Source organism: Lactuca sativa, chromosome 3, assembly GCF_002870075.4.
Source record: "Lactuca sativa cultivar Salinas chromosome 3, Lsat_Salinas_v11, whole genome shotgun sequence".
Lineage (NCBI taxonomy): Eukaryota > Viridiplantae > Streptophyta > Magnoliopsida > Asterales > Asteraceae > Lactuca > Lactuca sativa.
Window position 1 is genome coordinate 113,782,578 of NC_056625.2, and position 17,239 is coordinate 113,799,816.

Genomic DNA, 17,239 nt, shown 5'->3' on the forward strand with positions numbered 1-17,239 from the left:
CACAATTCTCAGTTTCTCACTATCACACAAAATGGAATTAAAAAAGTACATAACATATTATAATGATTTGTATTATTATTATATATGTACTTGTTAATTGTATGGAGTATTTTCCTACCCGATTCTTTATTAAACCAACCAATATGTAAAAATAAAAATAAATAAATAAATAAATTATCAATAAGTGTCATTTAAGAAAGTTTCGGGTATATCCGATAATTACCCGACCCGACCTCAAACCCGAATACCCGAAACCCGAAAACCCGAATTACAATATAGGTCGGGTATCGGGTATTATTTTCTTAAGGAAATACCCGTTCTACCCGAAACCCAAAAATTTTATCCGTTTGACACCCCTACATCCAATTATCATGGATACCGTTGTCTCAATCTCACCAATATGCAAATCATTATTTCTAGACATGTCCTTTTTTATGAGTCAATCTTTCCTTTTGGATCTATGACTCCCAATGAATCTCCATCTTATGACTACTTTGATATTCCCGACACCTAAAATATCTTCTCCTCTAAATTCTTAATGTCACCTATCACTCAAATTGATCAACCCACTCCAATCGATGAGCGTGCTCCAATTGATGATCCTACTTCCATTAACAATGATGCTTCCCAATCCTTTTCGGATACGTCCTCTAATCTTCCACTCACTCCTCCTCATGCTCCCTTTTCATCACATCCCATGAAAACTCGATCCAAACTCCATATTTCTAAACTGATTCACAAGTTAAATCTCCATGTCGAGTCTGACCCCCCTCTTCCTCGTACCTACTCTCAGGCCTTCCAGGATCATAACTGGCTACATGCTATGCAGGATGAATACAGTGCGCCTGTTACTAATAAAACTTGGGTACTTGTTCCTCGGCCTCAGGAGGCAACTATTATAAATTGTATTTGGTTATTTAAGAAGAAATACAAAGCCGATGGAATTCTATCTCGCTACAAAGCTCTCCTAGTTGCAAATGGGCACAATCAATGACTGGGCATTGATTGTGAGGAAACCTTTAGCTCAGTTGTTAAGTCTGATACAATTCGTACAGTTCTTAGTCTTGCCATTACTCAACAATGGTTCGTATGTCAGTTAGATGTCAAGAACGCATTCTTACATGGTAATCTTGAAGAAACTGTGTATATGAATCAACCTCCTGATTTTAAAGATCCTACCAAACCGAATCATGTGTGTCTCTTGCAACGCTCTCTTTATGGTCTCAAACAAGCACATCGGGCATGGTTTCATAGATTTGCCATGTTCATCTCTTGCATGGGTTTTGTCCACAGCCGCTCTGACTCTTCATTGATTATATATCAACATGATTCTCAGATTTCTTACATAATTCTCTATGTAGATGATATTATTTTGACAGGTTCATCTCAAGCTCGTATTTCTTAGATCATCACCACTTTAAGTGTTGAGTTTTCTATGTCTAACCTGGGGATCTTCACTATTTTCTAGGTATTTCTATCGTTCATGACTCCAAGGGTTTGTTTTTCTCACAACAAAAGTATGCTTCATAAATTCTTGACCGAGCTAGCATGCTGCACTGTAAACCTGCCACTACACCTATAGGCTTATCCACCAAACTCAATGGTACAGGACCAAGAGTGCAAGACCCAACTTCATATCGCAGTCTTGCTGGAGCTCTCCAATATCTTACTTTTACTCGTCTAGATCTTACCTATGCAGTTCAATAGTTATGTTTCTTTATGCATGATCCCAAGGAGTGGCCTCCCTTAAGAGAGTGTCGTGCTACGTTCAAGGTACAACGTCTTATGGTCTTTAGTTGTACTCCTACTCGTCCACATATCTTACTGCATACTTTGATGTAGATTGGACTGGTTGCCCTTCTACCAGGCATTCTACCTCTGGATATTGTGTGTTTCTTAATAACCAGTTACTATCTTGGTCCTCCAAACGTCAAAGGACCACCTCCCAATCGAGTGTTGAAGCTGAATATAGAGATGTTGCTAATGTTGTTGCTGAAACCTGCTGGTTACGCAATCTCCTTTGTGAGTTGTCTCATTCTCCTAAAAAGGCTACTATTGTTTATTGTGAAAACATCAGCCATTTTATATTTGCTTCCAATCCAGTTTAAGATCAACGAACAAAACATATCGAGATTGATATACATTTTGTTCGAGAACAAGTTGCTTTGGGTCAAGTTCGGGTCTTGCATGTTCCATCCTCGACTCAATATGTGGATATTTTTACTAAAATCTTGCCTCATCCGAATAACCATAAATTCGCCACCCACTATGTTCACATCAATTACTACTTAAAACCATGAGATATTGAGATTGTTTTGACTTATATTATATGATCTAAATCATTTTTCAAAATCGTTTTAACCAAATGCTTTTGATATAATCTAATACATCTTAATGTTTTTTTTAATATCATTAGAAATTATATACGTGATATCGAATTGTAGAGGTATATAAACTTAACTTGTACTATTAGATCTGTCTATAATACTGAGTGATAACCCCAATACATTTTCTATTGAGTATTTTGGTGGAGGATTAACCGTTTCGAAGCTCTTGGATATTTCACGATTTATGGTGACATTTTCTTTAAAAATATGGTGAAAATCCCTATGTCCAATATTGCTCAACTCAAAAGAGATTTAAGTTTCATTCACAGACTTGTATAACTCAAAAACATTAATCAAAACTATGTTTTACAAAACAAGTTTGAGTAGAAAGCTTAAAAACATATGTAAAACTATATTCAATAAAGTAACTTAAATTCGAATTTAGCTAAATAAAATTGCATATTGATATTGACGCAAACACATAACTTTAGTAGTAGGCCTATGTTAAACACCACAATAAAAACGATGTAATGTGTGACAACGAAGTAAATCAACACATATGACATTGACTAAAGCTAGTATTGGGCTACTTGGACCCCAAAGAAATGAAAATAATGGGCTTTAAAGGAACAACGGACAACAATCTGCCAAATCCTTTCGTTGGCCCATTGTCGACGTTTGTTGCCCGAGCATCGTTTCCCTTTCCAACAACATATATGTAATGCGAAATTTAATTTCAAAAACATTGTAGTAAGTTATTCGTTTATTTATTGGATATTTGAATATAGAGTTAATGTTGTAAATCAATAGCCAACTATTTTTTCTATAAGATATAATGTATTAAGCCACAATCAAGAAAGGTAATTTTTATTATATCAGTCGTAATCATAGAGAAGTAAATATAGGAAGCATATTATCACCAAAAAAGTAAAGTTTTCGATGTTTTGGTTAATAATTATAACTAGAGGGGAATCATGCGCGCCGTTGGCGCTCTGTTATTTTTTTTTTCTCTTGTCAACAAAAACCTCCTCTGTCAATAAAAGGCTCTAGAATTGTGGAAAAATGTTTTAATTTTATTATTACCTTGAGTGTCAGTTGAATAAAAAACATGGTTGAATTGAAACAACTTTTTTCAATCTTTATGAGGTTTTAAAGGATCTAAAATCACTAATGACCCATCTTCTCCAATGTAATCAATCACGTTATTTGTGTCAGTTCTAAATGCAATGCAGATCTAATTCTGTAGTAAACCGAATGTTCCCTGAAAATTTAAAGATTGTGGAAGGTAAAGACAACATTTTCATTTAGTAAAATCGAATTGTATACAAACAATAATTGTTGTACGCATAAACGAAAAAAAACAGTAGACTCTGATATCATAATAACATTACCCCTGTCTAAATTCCTTTCGAAGCTGATCAAGTATTGCATTATTTGTTGGTTGATCTTTAGCTGTTCGCTCAAGTTCCACACACCTCTCCAAGAATGACTCCCTAACCAAAAAAACATAAGTAAACAACATTTAGTCAAAAGCACGAATGAAATTGTGTAAAAAGTCAAAACATGATTAATAAACAAAGTTTATAACCTGATCGATAGTGGTGCATCCAGTAAGAAGCTTATCAGCAATGGAGTCATTCATCTCTGGTAATTCTCTATAGAAGAGTTATTTACATTCAACCTAGTGATATATTTGCAAGAAAATTAATATTTGTGTAGATTATTAACATAATTTGTAAGAGGAGGGGGCTTACTGTAAATTGACAAGGAAGTCCACGTAGATCTTCTTGTTTCCATGAATCTGGAAATGTAAGTGGGAAAGATTTTGTTTCACCTCATGTTAAAATTTACCAATCAAGTGTAGAAATTAAGCCGCCTGACTGTGACTATATTCACCAATTTACCAAATTCAAGTAAATAAGACTAACCTTGATTAAGCTACTTGTTTCAAGTTAGCTCCAATTTATGCGTAGAGATTTCATAAACATGATGAGACTTGGAATAAAAAAAAGTGAGGCGAATAACAACTAATCTTCAACATTTTTATTCAACCTGAGATATTAACATTACTGGTGGTATCCATTTTGGGTGTCTTTAAATCTCCATTTTCTGCAATTCTTGTTTTTTGGGAAGAAGATCCATTAACGCCTTTACTACCTGATACCATGTTTAAATAAGATAATCATTAGATTATTAAGTAAAACACAACTCTGAGCAAAATTGCTTTTGGGAAGTAAAATACACATATTTCGTATCTGTAATGCTAAGAAAAAACGTAACCCCCTAATTTGAAGATGAAAGTTAGAAATGGAAATATGATTGAGTCTTAATATGAATTGATGTTCTACTCAGGCCCACTCCTAAATAAAACATAAATCCCCTTAGTTCCCAACATATTTGATTTGATCAAAAGCTAAATTTGAAATAGACCACAAATCACTTGTTAAGATCTTTGAGTTTCTTTTTGTTACCATAAATATGCCCAATTTCGTACATAATCGAGGAATTCAATGAATTCATGGTGCATGCTAGAAAGTCGAAATTGGTATTGAATTTGAATAGGTAAAGTGAGGCAAAATAAATTCTTGAATTAAGGTTAACAATTAATCCTACCTGAGGATCGTTACGGGTTTTAGTTTTTCCACATATCGATAACGATTTGATGCTGCTGCAAGTGCTGCCCTCGCCTATATAAAACCAATCGGCAATTGCGGATTAGTATGAATTTCAATTAGAAAGAGAAAGAAGAAAAACTTGGGAATTTTATTTGTTGTTCTCGTTTGAGATGGATTAAGAATGTTCTCGATCAGTGGCACCTCCAATGAACAGCATAGACCCAACACATCGAAATAGCTTTTCTCCAAATACTTTTTTGAATCTTCCTTCATCTCTCTGTATATCACAAATGACCAATCGAATATTCCAAATCGAGGAGGAATGCAAGATTTTTCTGTAAACCAATAACTACAAAAGTGTTATTGTCTTTTTTAGGATAACTGATTTCAACCAATAATAGTGGAATATTTGCATAAATAGGACAACATTATCATCTGTATAAACCCTACCCTTGGAGGGGCGTCGGGACGGCGGATAGCTTTTCCGATGGTAGATTTCGATCCCATCCAAAAATTAAGTTTCCCATTTGCGTGTTGGAGAATTAGTCAATTAGAAAAACCCAAGTTGAGGAACATAAATCGGTGGTGGAACATAAATCATTGTTGGTCATGTAGTCTCATTCATTCAGTCTAGAAAAGAAAAATACCTCATGTATACACAACACAATCATGATTACCCATTCAACCACTTTACCCATACAAACTTAATGGAAAAAAGAAAAGAATGTGATAGTGCATAGTGCATAATAAAAAAGCAAGACTTGCATTGATTTCATTCTTTGCTCTACGCACAGAAGGATCAGGTATAATGTCCATCATCACTATGTGCTCTATGTTGTACCCGTATTCTTCGATAACCTAATAACAGTGATCCCACAAAATCATATATCATTTTAAAAAAAAATAGAAAACCTAATACAAGATATGAATTTACCTTCTCGAGTTCCTGCAATACGGTTTTTGCGACTTCATCTTTCTGTTCAAAGAGTTGATCTAAAGTAATCCTTGGAACCTGAGATCGTACAACAGAAAAAATACCACTGGTTTATGAGATAGAAACCATGGAGGAATTTTTGTAGAAGCAAAATGGACATGATTGTAAGAACTAATAAGATCACCATTGAAAACATAGGATTGAATTTGTTCACGAGGGTTCTGTAACTCATAGAATGCATATAACGCCCGGGTTTCAGGGCTAAACATTTTTAGACAATGTAATAGTATAGGTCAACTATTGTAACTCTTTTTGAAGTAATAAAGATGAAATATTTGAATACTATGTGGATTATATGTATTTGTGTGTTTATAACTTAATTATAAATGTATAACTAATAAAGGATAAAAATAAGTGTCAAAATTAAAGTGTGATATAAACCCGATATATTTACATAAAGTTGTAGTGGTCGAAACAAGGATTCTGAAGATATAAAGAACACCGAAATCCGAGTTATAACGAAGAAGTTATGACCCGTCGAAGTTTCGCGACGAAACCGGCGCGATACCGGGAAGCGTAAATAGTGAATTTACGATAGAGCGAGTTTTAGCCTTAGCGATCTAAATTAAAGTCGTAGAATACGTTAAACTGAGAGCGTCCATAAAAAGAAAGCCCAAATCTGACTTTGTATGAGGAAGTTATGATTTTTCGAAATTTCGGCTTAGTAGTGTACAGCCCGAAGTTCGAATATTAGATCGATCGGTTTTTAGCTGACACAACCTAAACGAGAATCGAAGATCTCGTTAATAGTAGCATAACAATAAAAAGACAGACGAAAACGAACGTCGGATGAAGAAGTTATGAATTTTTAACGGACCAATCCTGTCCTGGCCTGTTAATAATATAACTTTTAAATTAAATCAATATTAGCCGACGGAGTCTAAACAAAAGTTGTAGAGTACGTTTCCGCCTACGCGTGGATATAAAGAACGTAAAAAATGGAGCTCGTATGCGAAAGTTACAGATTGTAGAAGATAATTAGTTTTTGGGGTAATCTGTGAGTGACACATTGCGCAATCTGGGCCGCACCTTCTTCTGCACGGCTTGGAACAAGATGGTGACACATGGAAACGAATGCGCTGCGTTCGTCTAGGGAACACGCCGCATTCAAGAACGCGATGCGTTCGCACCAAACTCAGCCTATAAATAGAGGCGTAAATCACTCCCAAAAATCACACCTTCACCATTCTTTCTCTCTCAATACTCCAAACCTCTCCTCCCCAATCCCTAGCAACTTCTAAGTGCTAGAGGTGAATCCTGGAGTGCCAGAAGGCTCCGAGAAAAAGAGATTTTCGGTTCGGGAACGCTGCTCCAGAGAAGCCCGATTTTCTGTAAAACCCGTTGCAAGTGTGCTATGCCTACGCTATTTTTAGTATAGATTCTAATTAATTATAGTAACATTATTAGGACCTTAAAATAATTATTTGGGCTATTATTATGAGTTATATAGTGTTGTTTAACGCTTATATAATAATAATAATAATAATAGCTAGACTATTAAATTAGTCTCGGTGAATATTTAACTAAACCCTAGTGGTAATGATACTAGGTTTTGTCGAGGGAAATTATTTTAAGAGTAACGAAGCGTTATCCAAGTACCGAGTCACCACCTTATCAGGTGAGTGCATAGTTATTTTCAGCTTACACATAGATATGAAGTATTTTATATAAATTACATGCTGTCTGTGCATATTATCTGTATACTTGCTATCTATGTTGGATGAACGATTTTATACATGTTTTAAATGATTTAAACTATATATGTATTTTATATCTACAAAAATGTTGGGGTAAAACATGGGTAGATGTAATAGACGATGTGTGAAAAAATGATGAGAGGCCTCGATGTTGTTGTTGATTCTGTCATCTAGCGGAGTATGAATGACAACCACGGACTCTTCTAGACAGTCCAATGGAACACTAACAGGCTCGCAACCTGTAGGTGTTTGTGAACGATGTGTTCACCGGTGTACTCCATCCCCCTCATGGTTTCCCGTAGGACATTTATTGCTGAGGAACCCCTTTAGCAGTAGTATCGATCCCGATGATGATCTTTAGGCTAGGTCCCTTATGATAGGTTTTTAGGGACGTAAAGTGAGGATAACGGGAACGGGTAATCGGGTTATTGTTGATTGATGAAATTAATAAAATTATTTATTGTGGGTTGAAAACCCTATGTGCTCACCAGGCTCCCAAGCCTGACCCACTCAGTTTCATGTATTACAGGTAGTGGCGCTCAAGCATAGATGTGATGTTTTGGATGAAGGATTACAGATATAGGCATGTAGATATGAAATAATGTAGTAAGCCTTATATTGTACTGTTTATGCTTTTGATCTGTATTGAACATGACATCCCGAGTCTTTTAATGAAATACATTTCATTGGAAATGCTTTTTATAAATCTTTATCATAATTTGTTTTGGGACAAATTCCGCAACACTTTATTTAAAATGTTACTCTGATTTTCAAAAAAACATAAACAAAATCGGTTTTTTCTGGCCGTAAAAATGGGGATGTCAAAATGCATCAATAGCGTTTTGCTTTACTACTCGGTATGGAATTGAAGAAATTATTTGAACAAACACGTTGTCCTGCAAAAGAGAAAGATACTTGAAGTTCAACATTTGAAATAACTCACTATGCTTGCCAACTCCAAGAAAAAAAAACCCTAACTCTAGCTTTGTATGATCTAAATCATAATATACAACCTACCAATTCATATGATAGTTACATGATAATCTATCGCAGATCATATGATTATCAAGGGTTTAAACTCACAACATAGGTCAAAAAATAACAATCGATACATGAGAAGGTAATTTCATAGATCATGTGAGTTATAAGGAACAGAAAAGAAAACCTTGGGTTTGTTCTCGATTTTGACTTCAAGCGAGTTGATCTTGGTGGAGAGAACACCGGCGAGATATTAACTGTCACACCGAAATTTTTCAAAACAATTTTTTTCATTTAAAATTACTTTTCTCCTTGATACTTTTCATAAAAATACCATTTTGTATAAATTACAATACATGACTCTTTTGTTCAATCAATTAATAAACCAGGATCTTCAAAACAACCGCTTCCTCTGGTGTGTACAATCGAGTCGGTGCCGTCCCGTGATCCGGAGCAAACCTGAAACACATAACACAAAACACTGTAAGCATGAAGCTTAGTGAGTTCCCCAAAATACCACTCTAACACATATTAGCCACTCAAGGCTATAACTCTGTTGACCTTCTAGTCAGTGTGTCTCAATGAGACCCTCCAATCCCAACTCTCGGTGGGCCCTCTGACCCTAACTCTATGGACCCAAAGGTCCTAACTCTGAGAACTCTGAATCACATATCACAATAAATCTCAACACATAAACAACATACAATTACACTGGCACATAATTCTAAAAATACCACATATAACATATATTAGCCACTCGAGGCTATAACTCTATGGGCCCTTGGGCCCTAACTCTGCGGACCCTCTGGTCCTAGCTCTATGGACCTTCCGGTCCTCACTCTGATATACACACAACATAAATCACATAGAAATAATGCAGTGCCACACATCACATAGATAACATATAATATCTCTATCACATAACTTTGTTACCACTCTAGGTAAAGTATAGTGAGAAGACTCACCTGCTACTGCCGACTAAAGAACAGTCCACGTGCTCCGACCAGCGTCACGAACTCCACCACTGAATCACCGAAACTAATAATCACCAATAACAACCAAAATACTCCTGGAAGTTAACTGCTCAACTCTTGGTCAAAGTCAAAGTCCTCGTCAAAGTCAACCCTCCTGGTTGACCCTACTCGTCGAGTCAACCCATCGACTCGTCGAGTCCCCATGCTCAGAACTTCCACACACCACGACTCAACTCGCCGTGTCACCCCGAGACTCGCCGAGTCCCACAACTCTGAGTCCCCTCGCACTCAACTCACCGAGTCCTCCCTTGACTCACCGATTCACGGCTCAACCAGAAGAAGGTTAGGACCTCACGACCAAACTCACCGAGTCCAAGAACAGACTCGTCGAGTCCAAGGCTATCTTCAACCAACTCGCCGAGTTCCTGCCCATCTTTAAACAACTCGCCGAGTACACCTTTGTGACTCGCCGAGTACCTCTAGATCTTAATCCATACAGAAGCTTTCCAGGCCATGCAAATGATCCAACCCATAGATCTACCCTTCTACAACTTATCCATCACGTGAAGTGGCAAACTTTACGTGAATCCAAAGAGATATAAGCATATAACACTCTAGGGTTAGGGTTTGGGACAAGATGGATTCACCAATCACTCAAGAACAAGGACTTTAATGCACTCTAGACCTTCTCCATTCTAGATCTGAGGTAGCAACCTCAGATCTAACCTCCAACTCAAAACACCACATGCTATCTTTTCCAAAAACCTCAAAATGAAGAGTAAAAGCCCAAGCAACGAAATAATACCTCAAAAGGAAACTCTAAGAGAAGAGAAATCTGAATCCTAGCAAAGCCCCTTGCTCCAAGCCTCTTAACTATCCAAGATCTCTTCCAAAATCTCTTCTTCATGATTCAAATGCTCTCAAACCACTCACAAACGCTCCCTAGGGTTTTCTGGACTTCAAGAGAGGGTAAAGAGGCTGGGGAGAGGGCATAATGTCCTTTATATAGGGCTCATCCTCCGAAATTAGGGTTTTCTCCACACAACACCAACTCGCCGAGTCCATCCGCCGACTCGCCGAGTTGGCCACTTAACACGCGACCAGAATCGCGACCCTACTCGCCGAGTCCACCCATGGACTCGCCGAGTTGCTCTTTCACATTTACACTTTGAACCCTGAATTTGCACTCCTGAACTCGGGATGTTACAATTCTCCCCCACTTAAATTAGGCTTCGTTTTTGGAGCCTGCGGCACACAACTCCAGAACTACTCTCGCAATGCACCTCCTGGCATTAACCGGACCAGGTTCCTTCAAACATTGTTACCAAACCCCTATAAGGTCTGACTGCTTCTCACAGAGTCGCGACAATCGAATCAAGCCGGCCATCGGCTTCTTTCTCTGATTACAACCCTTATTAGCCAAATGATCACCCGATGATACTTTCATCACTCCAAATCACAACAATCATTAAGCCCTTACCAAGCTAGATATCACCCTGAAGCACCGGATCCTGACCCGGTGCCGACTGCTGGGACTTATCCCGCTTCCTTTCGGAATCTAACTCTTTTCCTTCCGTGCTGACAGGATTACACACCTTGCAGTCCTTGAGCAACTCACATGAGCTCTCCATTAAAATCGCATACACATGCTGGCCTGCTCTACATCCTCGGTTTGGAAAAACCCGACACACTGACGATACCATCCGACATCCCCAGGATGAATTACCACTATAAACATAACCTCCAGATCACAACCATACTTAAATCCAAGGCTCTATTCTTGCATCTCCTTCCGAACTCCTCTGTTTCTAAGTCACCGGAGATTTTTCCGCAACCTCAACAGACACCCAACCCGGATGTGCTTCCATACCACTGGCACAGACACAGTGTTCAACCACCATACTCCAAATCATCCATTCTCACTACTGCTTTCACTTCTGTGAACCAACACTCCCTCCCGGGTTTACATACCTTTCTCTTTCCTTACCCAAGGAAATCCACTTGTCAACCTCGCCACTACTCCATGTATCGCACATGTTCTGGATTTGCTCGTAAGGACTCTCGGGTCCATTCGCTACCTCACCCCAGCAAATGGGGAGGGGGTCCGACACGTCCTCCTATACAACAGCTCAAAAGGTGGCATACCGATGCTCGAATGAAGTCTATTGTATATAAAACTCGTCCAAGAGCAAATACGTGCCCAAACTCCCTCTGAATTTAATACACATGCCCGAAGCATGTCCTCGAGCGTCTGAATCGTCCGCTCGCTCTGAAGTGTCCTCAGATATCACCATGACAAACTCTAGCTCATTTCTCATATCCCACTTCGATACTGAGTACCAGTTCAGCTTTTGATTCCACAGCTGAACCCCCAAAGATCACCTATAACGTGATCCAAAATATCTCACTAGCTTCCTCCCCGTGACCATAATCCCGGCCTAGTGACTCACAAGTCACAAAATTCTCTTTTCCTCATACGAAAAATACAATCCAACCGAGGATCGACTTAACTCTGACCCCCAGTTCCGCCTTTGGTTCAACCACCAGGCTCCAAAACTCTATACTAAGGCAGCTCAAGCCTACAACTCTTCTGCATCAAACATCGATAGGGGAACACCCCAACATCACACTCTCTTGCCGTCTAGTGAGTATTACGGCTCCCCGAAATAACACGACGACTTTTGAATAGTGAGTACTACGGCTCCCCGTAGCACCACAACACTAACTGTCAACTGGGTACTACGGCTCTCCGTAGTACCACGACTCCCTCTCTCTGACTTGTGAATACTACGGCTCCCCGTAGCATCACAACACCGTCTGACTAGTGAATACTACGGCTCCCCGTAGCTTCACCACATCCTCTCAACTCATCCCAACGCCACATTATGTCCACTCACTCATGCCCGTAGACTATCATAGATAGCTACACACACTTGTCCTACCTATGCATCATAGACTCTGGCGGCAACCACTATAACAAAATTACTTACCTCTGCGGAGATCCATCTTCTAAAATAATCCCTCTTGCTGTCAATACTCGAAGGGCTCCCACTGGAACCGTAGATACATGATATACCACTGGTCGTCTCAAACTCAAGGCTCTAAATAACTCCAAATTTGGGACATTATTCCCGGTCACCACGGATCACCATTACGGACATCACGATATCCTGCCTCAAACACTACTCTCCTACTCCCAGCACCATACAAATACAACAATTCATTTCCTATGAATTCCATAAATAATTCTCCATTACCCAGTGTGCAACCTCAGTGGACCCAAACACTCAATTGGAAACAAAGAAAGCGCTAACGCTTCAGAATACACTGGTGATCCTCTGAAACCCTTTTCCCCTACTGCTCAAAATCCACGCAAGAAATACACACACCGGCCCGAAAATTGGCCGCTCGATAATCCCCTACCCATCCAAAAAGGGATATATGCAACCCATACTTCGACCCAGAAGTTCTTGACTGCCCGCACCACCATTACGAGTCTTCCCCTTGAAACGGCCCTGGTCACCACCAGATTCCTATATCCAACCCCTAACCTCTCTTGCACAATCTCTGGTTCCCTCAATAAAATACCCGGTTCTCCCCCACTTAGAGATCAAGAAACTTCAAATACCCTAAATCTCCAAAGAAATCCTCAGGGATTCTCATTGCGACTGTCTCTAGCCATTCGAAGCCTCATACCATTCCAATACTGAATACCTCAACTATCCAGTAAGATCACTAACTCTTAGACTGAAACCATAATTCAGCGTACTCCTCGCCCTCAACTACTCTACCCAAGTTCCATCACTTGAATCCTCACAAGAACTGGGACTCCACTTCCATACTCAATATCCATCATAGACAGAAGAGTTGCCGCCCTGATATACTCAACTGGATTGCCCATTGATACTGCTACCACATGCCCTACTATGCTCAAATAGGGTGCAACGTGGTCCTTGACGACCTCAGTCCCAACCGACTACATGCCCACGATATATCCTTACCTCGCGGTAGACATGCTGCTTGATACACTGGAGGAAAATCGACATAAATGTCAATCCGCAGGGTTTTACTCCTAAACCCCCAAACCGAAATCTCACACCTCTTATGTTTCTCACTAGAAACGGAAATAGCACCACTTAGATCACAGAAGGTGACATCTCTTCTATCGGATGGTTGCTCAACTCAGGCTATAATCCTCTATAACTGCCATATCTACTCCTTCCTGAGTCTTGCGACTCCAATTGGCATCTCATCAACAATCCCTCGGGGCTAACTCGATTTCCTCATTAAGGGATACTTCACTAAAACTCGTCCATCATGGCCCTCTAGCCCCATACTCTTTCACCACCGATCTCGGTCTAACCAATTACCACGGGTAACTGGTAGAACCAATAACACTAATTGTCACGGGTCCTGGTACTCGAACCACGACATCACCTCTCGATCTGATGCAAATCATGGTATTCAAACCATGAAATTACCCCTCAATCACATACCAATCATGGAACCCGATCCATGACATTACTCCCCAATCTGCTCCGATGTATGGTACTCGAACCATAACATTACTCCTCAGTCTGCCACTTAGAACCTTCAGAATACTCCCTGTATCGAGTATGGGACCTCTGCTTTTGGTAGTACGGGCCCATACTACCTGCCACATCTACCCATACTTTACAAACGGACCATTCCAGAGTCCCTAAGTAGCTGCTCAACCTTCTCGGTCACTAATTCTGCCACGCGTGCTTACTCCTCAGCGAAATGCTCTACTCCGCCAGCGTACTCATCTGGCTAAGGTCACTCCCACTTCTCCGCCATCAGCTGCTGAAGAGCTCCTAATGATGCTAGCCATCTACCTCCTGAATATCGTCATATTCACTTGGTAGATGAGTCCCATCATCGAGAGTTCCACAAAGCACGAAGCAAGTAACATTAGGGCATCGACGAATACATAGAACTCACCCTGGGTGATGACTCCGCCTGCTCTGCTCATTCTCAAAAGCACCACTGAACTCTACAACTCTACCCCTCGTGGGTTCTAACTATTCTTTCGATAAGCACCACAATACTCATCTAGGCGTCTCTTCTAGGTTACTCCTCTACTCAAATCCCCTAAGAGGATTCCAACTGAATACTCTTACTCATACTCAAAAGCACAACACATATAACAACAACTCCTAGGCTAAGGCATCACAAGTCAGGCCACTCTAGTCCTAAGATATGAAATACCTAGCCTGCCTCTAGCATGCATAATATCTCATAAAATGTATCATAAATATCCCATAACACAAAAGTAAGGGTATTTTGGGAAATCACCGTTCGGGCTCTGGCTGATTGTACACACTGCTCTTTCTTGCTTTCTCTTTGAACTCTTATTCACTTTTAGAATTTCATTTCTTTGAAAACTTTTCTTACTTCCTCAGTTTGAGTTCATATTTACCCGAAGGTGCATCCGAATCCCTCAAACCAAGGCTCTGATACCAACTTGTAACGCCGAAATTTTTCAAAACAAAATTTTCATTTAAAATTACATTTCTCCTTAATACTTTTCATAAAATTCCCATTTTGTATAAATTACAATACATGACTCTTTTGTTCAAACAATTAATAAACCAGGATCTTCAAAACAACCGCTTCCTCTGGTGTGTACAATCGAGCCGGTGACGTCCCGTGATCCGGAGCAAACCTGAAACACATAACACAAAACACTGTAAGCATGAAGCTTAGTGAGTTCCCCAAAATACCACTCTAACACATATTAGCCATTCAAGGCTATAACTCTGTTGACCTTCTGGTCAGTCTGTCTCAATGAGACCCTCCAGTCCCAACTCTCGGTGGGCCCTCTGACCCTAACTCTATGGACCCAAAGGTCCTAAATCTGAGAACTCTAAATCACATATCACAATAAATCTCAACACATAAACAACATACAATTACACTGGCACATAATTCTAAAAATACCACATATAACATATATTAGCCACTCGAGGCTATAACTCTATGGGCCCTTGGGCCCTAACTCTGCGGACCCTCTGGTCCTAGCTCTGTGGACCTTCCGATCCTCACTCTGATATACACACAACATAAATCACGTAGAAATAATGCAGTGCCACACATCACATAGATAGCATATAATATCTCTATCACATAACTCTGTTACCACTCTAGGTAAAGTATAGTGAGAAGACTCACCTGCTACTGCCGACTGAAGAACAGTCCACGCTGCTCCGACCAGCGTCACGAACTCCACCACTGAATCACCGAAACTAATAATCACCAATAACAACCAAAATACTCCTGGAAGTTAAATGCTCAACTCTTGGTCAAAGTCAAAGTCCTCGTCAAAGTCAACCCTCCTGGTTGACCCTACTCGCCGAGTCACCCCATCGACTCGTCGAGTCCCCATGCTCAGAACTTCCCCACACCGCAACTCAACTCGCCGAGTCACCCCGAGACTCGCTGAGTCCCACAACTCTGAGTCCCCTCGCACTCAACTCACCAAGTCCTCCCTTGACTCACCGATTCACGGCTCAACCAGAAGAAGGTTAGGACCTCACGACCAGACTCACCGAGTCCAAGAACAAACTCGTCGAGTCCAAGGCTATCTTCAACCAACTCGCCGAGTTGTTCTTCAAACTCGCCGAGTTCCTGCCCATCTTTAAGTAACTCGCCGAGTACACCTTTGTGACTCGCCGACTACCTCTGGATCTTAATCCATACAGAAGCTTTCCAGGCCATGCAAATGATCCAACCCATAGATCTACCGCTCTACAACCCATCCATCACGTAAAGTGGCAAACTTTACGTGAATCCAAAGAGATATAAGCATATAACACTCTAGGGTTAGGGTTTGGGACAAGATGGCTTCACCAATCACTCAAGAGCAGGGACTTTAATGCACTCTAGACCTTCTCCATTCTAGATCTGAGGTAGCAACCTCAGATCTAACCTCCAACTCAAAACACCACATGCTATCTTTTCTAAAAACCTCAAAATGAAGAATAAAAGCCCAAGCAACGAAATAATACCTCAAAAGGAAACTCCAAGATAAGAGAAATCCGAATCCTAGGAAAGCCCCTTGCTCCAAGCCTCTTAACTCTCCAAGATCTCTTCCAAAATATCTTCTCCAAGGTTCAAATTCTCTCAAACCACTTACAAACGCTCCCTAGGGTATCTGGACTTCCAGAGAGGGTAAAGAGGCTGGGGAGAGGGCATAATGTCCTTTATATAGGGCTCATCCTCCAAAATTAGGGTTTTCTCCACACAACAACAACTCACCGAGTCCAGCCACCGACTCGCCGAGTTGGCCACTTAACACGCGACCAGAATCGCAACCCTACTCGCTGAGTCCACCCATAGACTCGCCGAGTTGCTCTTTCACATTTACACTTTGAACCCTGAATTTGATCTCCTGAACTCGGGATGTTACATTAACCGAAGCAAGGGTTAAAGAAATTGAGACCTAGCTCAGCCAATTTCTCGAATCGACTCCATTTTTCAACAACCCCTACACTTGGTTGGTCTATGCAACCCACAAGAATACACGATGCGTTCCCCATCGCCTGCTGCAATCTCAATTCTCACCCACTCTATCTGTATCTGAATTACTTTCTCTGAAAATATCTGGAGAGATACTTTGTTACGTAATTATATC

The 17,239-nt window shown here is 40.1% G+C and overlaps 1 pseudogene; it reads right to left on the minus strand.

Moving 5' to 3' along the window:
• Positions 1-5,437: 5,437 nt before the first annotated feature.
• On the minus strand, positions 5,438-17,144 carry LOC111885819 (hypersensitive-induced response protein 4-like; annotated as a pseudogene).
• Positions 17,145-17,239: the final 95 nt, after the last annotated feature.